A 16,242-nucleotide genomic window follows, 5' to 3' on the forward strand; every position below is an offset into this window, starting at 1 on the left:
GGAGAGGGAGAGGGAGAGAGGGGGAGAGAGAGAGGGAGAGAGAGAGATAGGGAGGGAGGGAGAGAGGGAAAGAGGGAGAGAGAGGGAGGGAGGGAGGGAGGGAGAGATAGAGAGGGAATGAACTGGAATCCAGTCCAGCTGGACCCCAAAGCCCAGACTCTTTGTTCATACCTCCACCCAGCCCCTCTGTCCTGGGCTATCTACCTGTCCAGGTCAGATGGGGAGGGGAGGGGAGGGGTCGGCTCAGCCCCCCAGGGAGCGGGAGCTCCCACCTCCTCTGCTCCCTCCCCTCCCCCTGTTAAAGTGCAATCGTGTAACTAACACATGTCAGATGAGCTCAATTTGGTAATTCTGGGCACCTGCAGTGCCGAGGGCCCGAGGGCCCATCCTGCACGGGGAGGGGCGGGCTTGGTGCGGCTGGCCCTGCCCACCCTCAGCCTGTGGTCAGGACTTCGCGACCAGGCTTGGGGGATGCTCCAGGAGCTACCGTATCCTCCCCATGTTCACGTTCCTAAGAAACCACTCTCAGATTGAGGGCTGAAAGGAAGGGGCAGAAGAGAAGAGAGCAGACGTCAGGGGAAGACGCAGGAGAAAGGAGACGGGCTGACGTGACGTGGATTCCCGTGAGCTCAAACTTTAGCTTGGGTCCGATTGTAAGTTAATGCCCGCCTCCGAGATGATTTAATTAGAGGCAAATCCCACAGGCCACCTGTTGGTTTAGCTCTTTTTCCTGTCTGGTGGGGATGCTGGGACTCCCCGGGGGAACATGGAGCAATAGCCAGTGACTAGATTCTCCTGGGGGAAATGAGTGAGAAAATGTTCAACCCCAGACCCCAAACTGTTAGATTTTCGTCCCTAATTGGAACGCAGACCCCTTGGTAACAGCGCACGCTTGTCTGCATCTCCCACGTGCGTGTTGTGTTTTCTTTATGGGGTTGGGAAGGGCGGGGGAAGGCGGGCCCGGCCCTGGTTCTGCTGGCGTCTGCACAGCGTCACCCCCGAGCTGGGTGTCTCTGATTAAATCACAATCTCCCCACTGCTTCTCCACGTCAGGGGGGGACTCGCGTCAGGCCGCTCGTGCTACATACATGACTTCACAACGGTTCGCATTTCTTTTCTGCTGTTCATTCCCAAACAGCTGGAGGCCCGAGAGGGAATTCAAACCAAGTTGCCGGTGGATGGGCCCAGGGACTGATGCCGTCCTACAGGCCTCCCCGGGACCAGGGCACGGGACGCGGGGCTGCGATATTGGCTCACGATGAGCCGTGGCCTCTGAGGACGGCGCCGCACCAGCCCCCTGGGCCCCCTCTTCCAAAGGCTTTGCTAAATCTACTCCTCAGAGGGTCACCCTTCCTGCCGTGACGTCCTCGCACCATCAGGTACTGTCTGGATCATTTTTGCCGTATCCACGTACCACATACTGTAGTCTGCTGCTTACTCCATCCTTTTTCCTTAAGTGGACTCACGTTTTTACTTCGATAAATTAGTTTATAAGGAAATGACCTCACGTTTTTACTTCAATAAATTAGTTTATAAGGAAATGAACTACCGCCGCACTAAAGGGGAAAGTGGTATCATTTGTCAGCCGTGGAAGTTACCATTTTAAAAAATGCCATGAAAACCACGGTGTTCTCAGAATGTAGCTGCTGCCTGGGGCCGGCTCTCTGCCCCACAGAGGGAAGGGCATCGCCGGGGGACACGCCGCGTGTTGGGGCTCCCTCTGACGTCACCAGGCGGGACGGGAAGCATCTCTCACCAGGGACGCAGGGTCCCTCAGCTGGTGTCTGGGTTCCTGATGCTGGGGCGGCTCCTTGCCGGCACCCTGCCGTGTGGCCCCCGTCCTGCCAGCCATCAGGACCTCCTGGTCTCCAGCTCTGTGTGTCCCCGAAGTCCTTCCCTCTAGAAAAGCCTCTCCTTGGCCCCGGCACCATTGCCCTGCCTTCCAGATTCTTCCTCCCGTTCACCCCGTTTGGAATTCTGCCCTTCCTCCCCGTCCTTTGTGGGCTGGTGCAGCAGAGGGCTGGGAGCTGTGTAGACATCTCCGGTCAGGAGGACCGCGGGGCCACCTCACTGACCCCAGCGTCCTGGGACGTCACTCCAGGACGGGGCTCCAGGTGCACCAGCTAGGCTGGGGTGATGGGTGTCTGTGGGTGCCCAGAGCCCACAGCTGGGTCGGTGTGGTACCAGCTGGCCGAAGGGCCTGTCGACAATCAGGGCTTGGCCTCCCGGCCTCCAGGTCCCCAGGCAGTGGGTGCCCAAAGGGCAGGCCGAGCTTGGCACGGTCAGTGCTCGCAGGACTGTCCCTGTGGGTCACAGATGCGCCCTCCACAGATTCAAACCCTGCAGCCGAGTGATGCCCACTTCCCTGTGCTGGACCCGGTGGTCGGCCCGGGGGCGGGCGCTGCTGGTAGCCAGGCAGGTGTCCCCCGCTGCTGCCCCCTCCCCTGTCTCACCCTCTCCCAGGGCCCCTCCTAGCCGGCAAGCGCGTCTGCTCTAAGGTTCTCATGGGTATTGTGGCATCCATCCCTCCTGCCTCCCAGGTGTGTGCTTAGCCTGGGACCGCGCTGGAGACAGATTGTTGATTCCAAGGTGAGGATGTCGACCCGGTCCGGATGGAGGGGGTGGGTAGGCGGAGGGCAGCATGCCCACCCCGCCATGGCCGCGCTCGGCTCTGCTGCCGCCCGTTTCCTCCTGCAGGCTGTGGGGCTGTGCTCCGCCTCTGAGACCCTCCCTGGGGTGACGAGGGTCCCTCGGCAAACACCTGTTTCCGATTTCTCCCAGGCTTAACCTCAGGTTGGGGCAGTGATGCCGCTGCGCTGGGATCCACTCCTGGGTGTGGCTGTGCAGTGTGTTTGCTCAGAGGGGTGGGGAAAGCCCAAGCCCACGTCCCGTGTCACTCAGGGTGGGAGACGCCGGGAAATAGAACTCACAGGGGTCGCGTCGGGGGAGACCAGAGTGATGAGGAAAGCGCAGACAGGTGCTTCTACGACGCTGAGTGACCACCCATCTCCCTGGTCCCCGTGGAGGCCCTGGGACGGGCTCCCACCCGCCTGGCGTGAGGGCGGCAAGCTGACCGGTCAGGCTTTAACCCCGGCCGTCCGACTCCAAGGCCAGGCGCTCTCACTACGGTGAGAACCGATTCCCTCTGGCACTCTTCGTGTTTTCACACCTGTTGAAGTGTGAACACTCTTAGATTGGATGAGGATGCTAAGGTAGTTAGATTCACTGCGCTTTTCCTTGTCCGACAGCTGCTTTTGCTGGACTGTCCTGGGCCCCGGGTCCCCGGCTTCCTCAGGAAAGAGAGGGAACCAAGGCCAAGCCTAGAGACACAATTCTTTTTTTTTAATTTTATCAAAGTCTGGTTGATTTACAATGTTGTGTTAATTTCTCCTGTGCAGCAGAGTGACTCAGTCATACATATATATTCTTTTTCATATTCTTTTCCATTGTGGTTTGTCACGGGATATTGAATACAGTTCCCTGCTTTTTTTGTTTTTAAACTTTATTGAAGTCTAGCTGATTTACAATGTTGTGTTCACAATTCTTGGTTTGAAATGGAGACTTTGGAAAAACAGAACAGTGCTCTCCGCCATCAGGGGCAGCAGAGCCACAGGCCTGGCCTGCGGGGCTGGATGGATCCAGCAAATGCTGGGGTCCTGGGGTCCATCTATCAGGGAGATGCAGGGCGCTGAGCATGGGGCCTCCCCTGAGTCTCCCCCTCACAGCCACCCTCCTCGGTGCTGCCTGCCCAGCCAGCCAAAGCACCCGTGGGCTTAGCTCGGCGGTGGCAGAGCGCCTGGGGACCCTGGGCAGACACGCTGCAGCCCCCAGGACGATGGGGCTGACGTGCTCGACTGCCAACCCGGGCTCTGCAGCAAGAAAGCAAACACGCCTTCAGCCGGCCTGACACATGGTCCTAAGACTTTAATAAAGCAACTCTTTGACACAAAACATAGGGATGGTTCCTTGGACCTGTTTCAGTGTATCGTGTCGCTCTTTGCTCTTGGAGATGTTACAAGCCTGTGAGGGACACAGTCCAGAGTCTAGTTTTACAAGGTTTTTGCTTAGAAGTGCAACCGCGTGTTGGCTCGGCCGACACACAGATCTTTGGAAGAGTTTAGCGGGGAGAAAGATTAAAGTGACTCTAAAACCACAAACTATGTACAGAATGTATTACGGACTTGAATTTGCGGGTTTTTGTTCTTTTTTTTTTTTTCCTTGCCTCCTGCAGCTTGGGGCAATGGTTTCCAGAAGAGTCTGTTGTTTGGATTTAAAACTGCTTTGTGGAAATACTCTGTTCTCCAAGGTTCTGCGGGTCACGGAACAGTTGGCCGGAGTCCTGGTGGGCCCCCGGGAGGCTGGTTCTCTGGGTGATTCAGGCAGGGCTGGGCCTGGACTAGGGGCTCCAGGAGTCCGGCCTAGTCTGGGAGTGGGAGTGGGGGTAGGAGTGGGGCCAGCCAGGTGAGCCCAGGGGCTGAACACCAGAAGTCCAGACCTCACTGGTCTCTTGTTTTCCTGCCTAATTTCTAGTTAAAGAAAGTGGGTCCTAGGGGCTTCCCTGCTGCTTTTGTCTTGTTTTGTCCTGAAGAGTTCACACCCTAGGGTGGGCCTTAGACACAAACCTCATCACCACCCTGACCTTCTGAGCTTCCAGCTGCTTCTGAGTCCAGGGTGGTTTTGATCATGGAACACAGTGTTGCGAGACCAGACGGGGCGGGAGGCTTCCATGGCTGGGACTGCCCCTCCCATGTTTCGTGGGTGGTGAGATCCCACACACAGTGGATCGCTGTTGCCTATCGTCCTGGGAGTGTGTCTTGTTTCCTAATCAGAGGGCGAGCTCTGTCAAGACAGACCCCATCCCTCATAGCTCCTTTCTTTGCCCTGGTGGTAAGAGGATTCAATACAGAATATGTGGAATCTAAAATAAGACACAAATCAACATATCTACAAAACAAAAACAGACTCGCAAACATAGAGAATAGATTTGTGGTTGCCGTGGGGGAGGGATGGAGTGGGAGTGTGGGGTGAGCAGATGCAAACTATTAGGTACAGGAGGCATCAACAACAAGGTCCTACTGTATAGCACAGGAAACTATATTCAGTATCCTGTGATGAACCGTCATGGAAAAGAATATGAAAAAAAAAAATATATATATATATATATATAAAACTGAGTCACTTTGCTGTACAGAAGAAATGAACACAACATTGTAAATCAACTGTACTTCAATAAAATTAAAAAACAACACATAATCTGGATTTCATTGGAAGTTCCAGACCCAGCATTCCGGCCTCAGGCATCTGGCCTGGAAGAGGAATGTAAGAACGGCCGAATGCCTGCGATAAAGGCGCTGGTCCTATCTTTCTGGTGATTTTCTGGCAACCTTTAGCCAATCCTTGGCTATAAGCCTTGGCTTACAGAAGCACCACCCCCACCTCTGCCTTCGTGTTTGCATGGGGTTCTCCCCATGTGCACGTCTGGGTCCAAGTTTCCCCCTTTTAAGGACACCAGCCATATTGGATTAGGGCCCACCCTCATGACCTCATCTACACTTAACCAATTACATCTACAATGACCCTGTTTCCAAAGAAGGTCATGTTCTGTGGAACTGGGGGGTTAGGACTTCAACATACGGGTTTTGAGGGGGGTGGGAGGGATATAATTCAACCCATCACACCACCCTACCTCTTGGACCTTGGGACAGTGGGTGAATACTTCTGAACCACATTTTCTCCATCTGTGGCATTGCTGGTCTTTTAAGATTCTTTCCAGCTGCTAAGCTCAGTGATTCCAAAAGTCTGGAGCACATGATGGTCTATTTCATTCCCTTTCTTAACGGTTTTAGAGCAAGTAATTCTTTTCATTGGACGTCATTTTTAAAAGCACTTTATCTGGGCTTTAAGAAACTTATCATGGTTATTTGCATGGGTGACACTCAGTATATTTAATGACCAGTATGGGGGGCCCCAACCAAACAAATGGCCACTGGCCGTTACAGCTGCACTGAACATATTGGTGTGTACTGATGTGTACTGGCTGGATCCCAGCCCTGGGCCTTTCTGTATTTGCTTTGTCTCCTTTTCGACTTAATCTTCTTCTTTCCAAAAAAGATTTTTTTTCTGGCTTTAAAATAGACATACAATCATTGTTGAAAATTTAGAGGACCCAAATTTTAAAAACCTAAAATACCACTTCTTAGCGATACATGATGGTATTGAAGCAGGTTTTTATGCGTATTCTTCGTTTTTCGTATTTTAGCCTTGATATTCTTCTGTGCATTAAATACTTTTCGAAAATATACTTTTTATTTTTGCAAAAATTCTATCCTACGGATGTGCTATTTCCATTTTTTCAGTATTACAAATCACCCTGTCTTGAACATAATGATGTTAAGCACAGTGGTATTTAATCTTTGTGCCTGTCCTAACTGCTTCCTTAGGTGAAGCTCCGTAGCGTGGAATTACTGAACAAAAGTTTATACATATTTTAAATGTGTTGTCAAAATGCCCTCCGGAAAGGTGGTGACGATGAACACGCTCACCAGCAGTGTCTGAAATTACCTTCGTTTCCTAGAGGGATATTTGCTCTTTTCTTATTGATTTGTACAAGCTCTTGTTATACTTAAGATATTGGATCTATTCCCAGCACACGTGTTGAAAGTATGGACTTCACACTTCTCAAAGTAAAGGTCCATATGCCTTATCACATGAGATTCTCACAGTGTCAAGTTCCATGACTTGTACACAGAAACACCCAGTCAATAGCCACAGCATATAAAGGGATGACATCTGCCATTAAGAAGCATATGTTGTAGCCCAAGGAATTTAAACAGATACAAAAACCAAAGTGAAACAAATGCTATAATGGAGGCATCAAATACTGTGGGATCAAAGAGGAAAGTGTGATCCGTTCCAACGAGGAGAACCTGGGAGGTCCAGTTTCATTTGGGGCTCGAGTATGATTTTTAACCAGAGAAGGAGACATTCTAGGCTGAAGGGTCAGCATAAATACAGCACATGGCATGACAATGCCTGGTGTGTTTGAGAGAGAGAGGGGGGCGTTCACGCCTCCCAGTGCTAAGAGGACCTTGAAGGCTACAGGGCTTTATGTAGACAGTAGGACCGAGTGGAGACCACTCTGCCCTGACCTGTGTTTGGGGAGGATGGTGCTGGCAGCCGTGTGGATGAGAGAAGGGAGAAGAGAGAGACCGCTAAGTTGCTTTAAAGGAAGCTTTGTGGGACTTCAGACCAAGAGGGCAGCAAGGGAGGGAAATTCAGAAGTTTTGTTTCTGAGCCACTTAGTCTGGTGGCTAGAGGACAGTGTGTGTGGTGGGGCTCCTTCCCAAGGGGCTGTAAGAGGGCAGGGCTGTCTCTCTATAGCGTCACAAACCTTTGCCTTGAGACGGACAAGTTGAAATGTCTGTAAGGGAGACACCAGAGCAGGCCTTGTTACAAGTTACCCTGTTAATTTTTTCAAGTTCTTTCCACATACGGGGAAAAGAGAATCATTCAAATGGAAATCGTTGCCATCTGCTGTAAAATAACAACAAAATTAAAAGAATAGGCAAATACGGTTTTACCTGGCTGCCTGACGAAATGGGTTGAAATGCCAGGGAGGTAGAGGCAGTTGTTCTATTATTAATGGCACAGTCCATAATACTCAGAAAAATGCTGTTTTCAGGTTTAAATTTTAGTGAAGACTTTTTAATGTTTAGGCTCTAAAGAAGATCCTCTCTTTTTTTTTTGGAGATGATGTGATTGAAATGACAAAGTGGTAAATTATGAATTTCAAACGAGGGCACTTCTGGCCTCTGAGGAACAGTCCAGAATACCCCTAGATCTAGAAAAGTGTGTTGTTTTTATGGACTTCAGGTATTTCTTTAGTTACCCTTCTTCCAGCCCCCCAGGGACACTGGCTCAAAGTGCCTCCTCCGGCCTCTGTCTCCCCCCCTCACTCCAGAGGGGCTGAGAAATACAGTCACGACAAGATGTAACTGACACTCAAGGCCGATGTGTGCCAACCTGGGGAGTGGCTTTTTCTGGGGTTGGGACCCCCGTCACTAGGACGGTGACGTCCCAGGTGTCCTCTCTTTGTCAGAGGCCCCCTTATCTCCCTCCTCCCTTGATGCCGTGTCTCCATCCTGAAATCTCTTCTTCCTCCCCTCCCCCTGCAGCGTGTAGCGGGCAGGGACGGGGAAGTGGGTCTGGGGTCAGAGGGCTGGGATTCGGACCTGCCATTGTCATGCCAGTTACTGAACCTCCCCCGGCTTCCGGAACCTTGAACTGCAAAATGGGATCACAACGTGCCTTATCCGTTCACAGTTAAACCCACCGACGGGTGCAGTGCTGGGCACAGAAGAGGCGGGCGGGCTGTGTGGCCTCCGTTCCTAGTCTCTGCGGGGCAGGTAATTACCCTGTCGTCTGAACTTGTAGGGGACGTTCAGTTTACACTCCTGCATTACCGAGACCATCCCTGCGGGCAGAAACACCCCCATTCTGCTTCCGGTCCCCACCGCAGTCGTCTCCCCAGCTCCCAGCTGACGCCTGAGCCCCCTGAGGCTCTACAGAGACCTTTTGCCTCTGGGTGACAGATGACTCTTCTCCTCTGGCCCAGGGAGGGGGCCACCGCCTAATGTTACCGAATGTGGCGAGTATTCAGATGTAGCGACCAAAGGCACTGCCTGGATCCGTTATTTTCCAGGGTTCTTGTGTATTCCCTTCTCTCCTACCCTTTCTTCATAGCCAGAAGGGGTGGAAATTCCCTAATTCATCTGTGCGCTTCGAGGAGAATGAGAATGATGAACGCGCTGCGGTTCGTGGAATAAATAGCTCTTGTAAAGCCAGACTAAGCTGTGATTTGCAATACGGATTTTCCCGTCCGAGTTCTTAGAATCTGTTCCGTCAGCACATTCGGGCTCTGTGTCCAGACATACATCAAGTGAACAGCATCACCTCCAGCCCCGCTCAGGGTGTGGGTGGGGCTTCGGTTTGTCTGGGAAGGCCGGGCTGAGGGATATGCAGGGAGCAGGCTCCGGATGGATGTGTGTGTTCGGAGAGTTGCCCGCCGGCCTCCTGCTGTCTGGAGGACAGAGCCTAGTACCCAGTGGTCCCCAGGCCTCCTTCCCACCTGCATCTAAGTCCCTCCCCTCCACAGGGCTTTGCACACAGCAGCTGTGAACCGCCCAGCAGGCCTGCCTCCGGGGGACCACAGGTACCTCTGAGAACTCCCAGGGGACCTGGCCAGCCTGGCTGAGCCGCTGATGGTGGTGGGGGGAGGGGAGAGGTAGACAGGGAGTCAAACACAGCTTGCAAATTTTTTTAAAATAAATTTATTTATTTTTGGCCGCGTTGGGTCTTCGTTGCTGCGTGCGGGCTTTCTCTAGTTGTGGCGAGCGGGGGCTACTCTTCATGGCGGTGCGCGGGCTTCTCATTGCAGTGGCTTCTCTTGTTGAAGAGCACGGGCTCTAGGGGCATGGACTTCAGTAGTTGTAGCTCGCCGGCTCTAAAGCGCAGGCTGAGTAGTTGTGGCGCACGGGCTTAGTTGCTCCGCCGCATGTGGGATCTTCCTGGACCAGGGCTTGAACCCGTGTCCCCTGCATTGGCAGGTGGATTCTTAACCACTGCGCCACCAGGGAAGCCTCAGTTTACAAATTCTTAAACAAGAAAATCTGCTATAAAATAGCCCTGCTTGGCTCTAAAACGAGCGCCTCTGTAGCTCATTCTGGAATCTGTAAGATATCAAGAGCCAAGCCCCAGGACGGGGTGGGCAGGTGCGTGGGTGCTGCCTCTCCTTGGGCTACCTGCCCACGCGCCCCGTCTCCCTGGAAGGCAAGGCTGGGCTCTGAGCGCGCTGTGTGGAGGCCTCAGCCCTGCCACCTTCCTGCCTTATGGGATTCTGTGCTAAGTTGTTGGCTCCACTGGCCAGAGGGTCACATGCCTTCCTTTGCTTTGAGATGAAATGATGCTACAGGATGCATAGAGCGACACACGTCGTATTGGAAAAGCCACCTGTGACTTGGAGGGTTCAGGTCTGAGGTACCCACTTAATAAGTGACTTGGGAAGCTCCCCTTGGACCTCCCGGGCCTTGCAGGCTCTGCTACAATCCTGTCCTCGGGATCCCAGGCCACAAGGGCACCCTCTAAGGAATATTCTTAGTGTCCCTGGCTGAGGTGCCAGAAGACCCCCTTCCCCTTGCACCACGTGGTCCACCGTCACAGCTACTGGGTCGACAGGTGACATCTGGGCAGAGACTTGGAGGCAGGGAGACGCTTTCCAGGAGGGGAATAGCCAGTGCAGAGGCTGCGGTGGGAGTGAGCTGACCCGGTGGAGAAGTGGCTGGCGGGAAGCTGGGGAGTGAGCCAGAGGGGTGGCGGGGTCCCACCTCGGGGCGCCTGAGGGCCATCGGGCGCCACCTGCTTTTACTGGGAGGAAGGGAATGGGTGGGAATCACTGGGGGATTTGGAGCAGAGGAGAGGGCGCTGCTCTGAAGACAGACGTGTGGCCTGCGTGCACGTTCGCACACCGAGGTGAGCACACCCAGGCCTCAGCGTGAGCCAGTCTGAGTCGCAGGACTGCCATCCAGCAGACGTGGCAGCTAAGTGCTAGGGAAGGCCACTACTTGGGCACTTAGACAATGGGGGGACTGAGGTCACAGATGAGACAAGGCTGACGGCAGAGAATCCAAGGCACAGATCCACTTCCAAACTGCAGATGGCCAGGGTGGGAGACCCAGGCACCCAGGGGTTTCCCCGGGAAGTGCTGGGCGCCCAGCCCTCCTGTCCGGCCCGGGGCGTCCAGCCCAGAATTGCACCTCCTAAACCACGCCCTTGACATTCATGGCCATGTAACTTCATTGTTCCTGATGGCAGTAGTCTGTTTAGTTAACCTCTGGCTTCCTTTTTTCCTGGTACTTTTATACATCTGGTTCTGGTAAAATAAAAAGATTCACTCCATTTACAACTGTACTTCCTGTGCTGGCCCGGGCTTCCCTCCCCCCGCCCCCAGCTGAGGCGGACATGACAGAGCCCCTCCGGAGAGACCCTCCAGGGGCGGGACAGCGCCCGCTGTGTCCCCCGGGACATCAGAGACTGCCCCTCCCTGGGACCGGCCACCGCACCCCCTTGGAAGTCACCACTTAGGAAGGGCCTTTCCAGGACACCACACTGCAGCATAGGGTCCCCTCCCAGGCTTTACCGGGACCCCAGGTGGAACAAGGCTGCCTCCTGAGAATGTGGGTTCTTGGTCCTGTGTGGGTTTTACACTGGTCCCCCTTTATCCACTGGGGATACGGTCCATGACCCCCGGTGGAGGCCTGAAACCATGGATAGTACTGAACTCCATAGACACTATGCTTCTTCCTATACTTACCCACTACGATGAAGTTTAATGTATAAATACACACAGAGATGAACAAATATAGCTAAAAGTAAAACAGAACAATTATGATAATACAACATCTTATTGTAAAGATGTCCTGCCTTCTCCATCTGAGCTAAGCATTTATCACCCACTGTGGCCGTAACTTTTGCAGTTTGAGGTGCAACAGCGGGACCAGCACGCATTCTCTCTTCCTTCTTCACAATTTCATGAATAGGAGATTTGTTCTGAATGTAGATCTTAGCAACCTCAGCGAGATTTCATCAGTCCTCAGAATGGCATGCAACTTAGAACATATGACTTGTTTATTTCTGGAATTTTCCATTTAACATTTTCTTTTTTAAGTTTTTGTTTTATATTGGAGCATAGTTGATTCACAATGTTGTGTGAGTCGTACACCTGAAACTAACACAACATTGTTAATCCTTTAATATTTTCGGACCACGGTTGACCGCAGGTAACTACAGCCTCGGAAGGTGAAACGGTGGATAAGGGGGAAAGACTGTACTTACTGTTTCCTACCAGCCGCCGCGTTTGCTTGTGTTCAAGCCAGATGCAAACTCTTCAGTACAGGGAAGCCTCTGACCTGCCAAGGCTCACAGAGTCTGTATGTAGAAGAACGGGAAGAAGGATGCCAGAAGAAGGAGGGCCCCGCAAGGCCCGGGGAGGCCGCTCAGTGCGCAGGGGCCGGGGCCGGGAATTAGGACGGGGGCTCTGGGGCGCCCGAGCTTGAGGGACACCCAGAGAAGGGCCCCCACCCCGGCCACCGGGGCCAGCCTCGGGCTCCTTTGGGTCTCCCGGTCACGTGCTCCAGCAAGATTCCTGCAGGTGCGGTGGTGGAGCCCGACCTGCACACACGCTGCCCCCTGACCACAGCGCTGACCTGACTGTGAGTCTGAGCCCTGCCTGCGCCATCCCAGCCCTTCCCACCCCCAGAGAGGACGGCACCTGTCGCACAGGAGGAGGCCACCCTGAAACACCATAACTCACAGTGCCGCCCACGCACAGGGCTCCGGACCCGCGGGCCCTCGTGGATACAAAGGGGCAGTGCACACAGATGCACACACACACCCTGCACACTGTACACACCCCGCACTATACACACTGTACACACTACACACTGTACACACTGTACACACTATACACACTATACATACTATACACTCTGTACACACTGTACACACTGTACACACTATACACTACATACACCCGACACTGTACACACGATACACACTATGCACACTATACACTACACTACACACCGTACACACAATACACACTATACACACTGTACACACTATACACACTGTACACACTATATACACACACACCACACTTCACACACACTACCCTCTGCACACACGTTCCCCACAGATACACACACATACACTCCGAACAGACACATGCCAATCCACACACACACACACACACAAATATCCATGTCCAAAAACATGACAGCAAAGCAAAAAGATCAAAATATTCAGATTGACTAGTGTTCAAAGAAATACAGTTTTTTAAGAAATATGCAATTGGCCACATTAAACAAAGTGCTGCTCTGGTGTTGAGAACACAGGCTCTGGCGTCAGGCCGCCTGGCACGAGGTGTCACCTCCCTGCTTACGTGCTCAGTGACAGCGGGCAGGTGAGTGAACCTCTGTCCCTCCTTCAGCTCTTCTGGGATGAGGGCCTGACAGCACCGACTTCAGAGCTGGGGTGTGAGGCTTTAATAAGTAAAAGTAAGTGAGGTGCTGAGAACAGAGCCTGCCACGTGGGGAGGACCCCACACGTCCCTCTGATGTGGACCAGGGGCCCAGCCTGAGCCCCTCATCCCTACTGGTGGGGACGTCTCTCTGGAAGGTGATGTTAAGACACATCAACTCCTGAAAAACCGTTCCACCACGTGACCCAGTGCCTGCTTTACCCTGAGGACACGGCAGAGGGGTGCCCACAGACTTGTGTTTAAGGATGTTCCCTGCAGCACTGCTTGTAGCAAGAGAAGGAAAAACACAGACTGCCTGAGGCTCCTACACCAGGAGGTGGGTCATGGGCCACCCGCCCGGCGCCCAAGCAAGGGACCTGGACATCACCCTTTGTTCCTTCCTCACATCCAGTCCTCGGCCAAGCTCTGTCGTTTCCACCTCTTCCCTTAGGGATCTGACCGCTTCCCAGATTCACCCGTTCACGCCTGCGCTGGAGCAGGACTTCCTCAGAGCCACACCCTGCCCACCGAGGATGCCCGGTACACGCGGGGTGACGCTCTGTCCTTTCCCACCACGCTCACCACCTTGGCAATGACCGGATCCCCACTTCCTTCTCCCCCACCAGGTGGTGAGTCCCCCCAAGGGCCGGGCTGGCCGTCTCACTAAAATTGTGTCCCCAAAGCCTGGGACAGCGCCTGGCATACTCCATGTTTCCTGACTGAGGAACAAGCCAGTGAAAGAAGGCATGTGATTCAGCCTTCAAGCCATATTCTCAACAAATCCATATGGCAAAATGCTCACCATACAGTATTAGATGAGGAAAAAGCCTAAAAAACTGGACCTGTAGCATGACGTTAACGTCATTATATACAGATACATGTGTGAAAACCCAGACGAAAGGCATTAAATTGTTAGCTGTGGTTATTCCTGGACATTTTAATTTATATATATATATATATATATATATATATATATATATATATATATGCCTGTCTTTTCCAGATATTTTGCAATGTCCGTTTCCTTTATAATCATGAAAACAGTGGGAAAATAGATGGATACAGCACCGGATCCAGAATCTGGGGCATTAGCCATGATTGGAGTCCAGGACGTGGGTGGTTGAGGCAGCCTGCGAAACGTCCACATTTGAACTTACCCACGATGTCTATTAAAGCATCGTTTCCAGAGCAGCTCTGTACAATCACTGGTGATTCTGCTAATAACAGGCTCCTTCCTTTCTCGTGGGGACTCATTAGGCTGAGCGCATCAGAGGTGACAGGTAGTGGTTTCAGAAAGATAACAGAAATGTTTTTCTTCTTCTTAACAGAAAATGTCAGGGTAAATGAGTTTTTTTTTTTTTCTTCATAAGTCATCATACTACACATTCAGGGGAATGTGGTCAGAGGCTCTTACAGGAGGACTTGTGTCTACGTCTATGTCTTTGTTTGCAGTAACTGTTGCAGGGTACCAAGGTGACAGCCCCACAGTCGGGCCATCGGAGCATCTCTAGGCCAGACCTCCCCAGGCTTGGGAATCTGCAGTCCCAGGGACGCAGCACATAGAGAGGTGGCCCTTGGATGGACCCAGGGAGGATGGAACCTCGTGGGAGGGACATTGGTTTCAAGTCTTGATCTGGACCCTGGATTTCTTCTATTGCCAGATTGCTCAGGACCTTGGTTTTTCCATCAGTCAAATTGGAATGTGTGTGCATCTCTCTGAGACAGTTGTAAGAAGTAGTGAAATGTACAGCACTGCCTTTGGGGATATGTCGTCCCGACCTTCCGCCCAGAAGTCTCTCTCGAGAAGATCACCAAATGAGGAATGGAATGGAGAGAAGGAGGGCTGTTCAGCCTGGAGAAGAGTTTTTTTTTTTTTTTAAAGGACAGGAAGTTGGAGCATAAAAGGTGTCATATGTATGCAGGATAGATTTGTCCCATGTGGCGTCCCAGAGCAGAACTGGAGCCTGGGGTGCAAGTAATAGAAAGTAAGATTTCTGCTTCCCTTAAAAAAGAACCTTCTAGGACTTCCCTGGTAGTGCACTGGTTAAGAATCCACCTGCCAATGCAGGAGACACGGGTTCGAGCCCTGGTCCGGGAAGATCCCACATGCCATGGAGCAACTAAATCTGTGCGCCACAACTACTGAGCCTGTGCTCTAGAGCCCGCGAGCCACAACTACTGGGCCTGAGCTCTAGAGCCCGAGAGCCACAACTACTGAGCCCGCACACCACAACTACTGAGCCTGTGCTCCAGAGCCTGTGCTCCGCAACAAGAGAAGCCACCACAGTGAGAAGCCCGTGCACCGCAACGAACAGTAGCCCCCGCTCACTGCAACTAGAGAAAGCCCGCGAGCAGCAACGAAGACCCAATACAGCCAAAAGTAAATAAATAAATTTATATTTTAAAAAAAAGAACCTTCTAGGAACAAAAAGTAATCCAAAGGGCTGTCCTGTAGGGCAGTACTGAGTCACCTGTCACTGTGAATATTTCACTGGGGCTGGTGATCACAGGGAAGTTTTGGGAGAGGGATTCAGCATTAAGTTGAAGACAGGTAACCGCTAACATTTTTCCCAACTCCAAGAACCTATGTTTCTGCCACTTGGCCTTTCTGATTTTGGAACTGCTTGAAAATAATGTCTAATTCCTCCCAACCATGTTATCTAGGTCCAGCCAGAGCTGCAATGGCCAGAAGTTCCCCCTCCCCACTCGCCCCGGATGGTGGAAATCTGTCATGTTTATTACTATCTCCCTCTTACATGAAGAGCTCACAATGAGTTCTGCCTTCCCAGAATAAAGGTCAGAACTCGAATTCCCAGGCTTCCCTGCAGGAAGGATAAAGGCTTGACCCCTCAAATGGCCCCATTCAAGACCTGAACTTGGAAGTGAATGACCTGGAGGGAAACAAGGTGAGGGTGGGGAGAGGAGGAGGGAGTTCCTCCTGGGGCCTCCATACTTTCTTAGAAGTGTTCTGGGTGATGGCAGAGACATCCGCCCTTCAGTGGTGGCGGCTGTTTCCCAGACACTGCAAGGTCAAGCCCTGGGACCGGAAGTTCCATTGGTGCTAGCAGAGGTGGCACGTGCACCCAGGCAGGCCTCTGGCATTAGTGGCTCCGAGTGCGGAGGCCACCGCAGTCTATCCTTGGAGCCTGCGGCCGGGATTTGGGAAC

General features: G+C 52.5%; 1 protein-coding gene across 5 annotated transcripts in view; it reads left to right on the top strand.

Annotated features, from left to right (window-relative positions):
* The window catches only part of ZNF438 (zinc finger protein 438), a 275,885-nt gene that overhangs the window by 200,795 nt on the left and 58,848 nt on the right, over positions 1 to 16,242 (top strand). For 2 of the 5 annotated variants that reach the window (XR_003436088.1, XR_003436079.1), the window contains one exon: positions 1,139 to 1,499. The exons of 1 other annotated variant lie outside the window; for it this stretch is intronic. The gene's annotated coding sequence lies outside the window, so the exon portion shown is untranslated. Of the gene's footprint in view, positions 1 to 1,138; positions 1,500 to 14,736; positions 14,968 to 15,739; positions 15,943 to 16,242 lie in introns of those variants that run through there. 2 more of the 5 variants (XR_003436084.1, XR_003436083.1) reach the window with 2 other exon arrangements.

This window comes from Aethalodelphis obliquidens, unplaced genomic scaffold (genome assembly GCF_003676395.1).
Source record: "Aethalodelphis obliquidens isolate GAN/ISIS:26980383/991018 unplaced genomic scaffold, ASM367639v1 scaffold23, whole genome shotgun sequence".
Lineage (NCBI taxonomy): Eukaryota > Metazoa > Chordata > Mammalia > Artiodactyla > Delphinidae > Aethalodelphis > Aethalodelphis obliquidens.